Here is a 765-nt window from a genome sequence, read left to right on the forward strand (position 1 = left end):
CGGGGCCACCGTCTACGTGGACCCGGTGCGGAAAAGAGAGAGAGAGCGCGAACACGCGGTGAGACGTGGATCACGAGGATCGCGAGAGCGGAGAACGATGACGGAAAAAAGTGCGCGCGATAGCTGGAGACAAGAGTCGGTTTTCGGGTTATATCGCGAAGGAGATCTGAAGGCGTCCGTTGTTTTTTTTTTTCTCGCACGATGAGACGTATCTGCGCTGAGGAACGACGATACGTGGCGTTGGATCCTGGCGATGGGACTCCCAGATGGACACAAGGACGAGACGATCGAACGCGGATTGCGTGCGGATCACGCGGAATGCACACACGCGGAAAAAAAAGGGGGCGAAAGCACGGGGGCGAGAAAGCACACGAGGTCCTTCTTAGATGACTTCTGGACGACGAGATCGATCCTCGACTTGGGCTCTTGGTTGGCACCTTCTTTTGTTTTCCGCTGCTAGCTTCCTCACGCCTCGACTGGCCGACTGCGAGCCGCTCGATCCGCGGATAGGCGACGACTGTGTGTGCGGTCTCGCTCTCGCTGTCTCTTTCTCTCTCTCTCTTCTTCTCTCTTCGTCTGCCTTGTAAACGCGGCGCTGTTGCGCGAATCTGACGCGCTTCCGGTGGCTGTCCGTCAGCAGCTCGATCGCAGAAACCGACGACGACGATGGAGACCGGCCGGCGTGTCCTCGCAGAAATGGCTCGCCCCGATTGCTCCGAGTTTTAAGGGACGCGCGCGTTCGCCAAGATCGTCGTCTCTCTCTTT

Source organism: Formica exsecta, unplaced genomic scaffold (assembly GCF_003651465.1).
Source record: "Formica exsecta isolate Colony F162 unplaced genomic scaffold, ASM365146v1 scaffold258, whole genome shotgun sequence".
Classification (NCBI taxonomy): Eukaryota; Metazoa; Arthropoda; class Insecta; order Hymenoptera; family Formicidae; genus Formica; species Formica exsecta.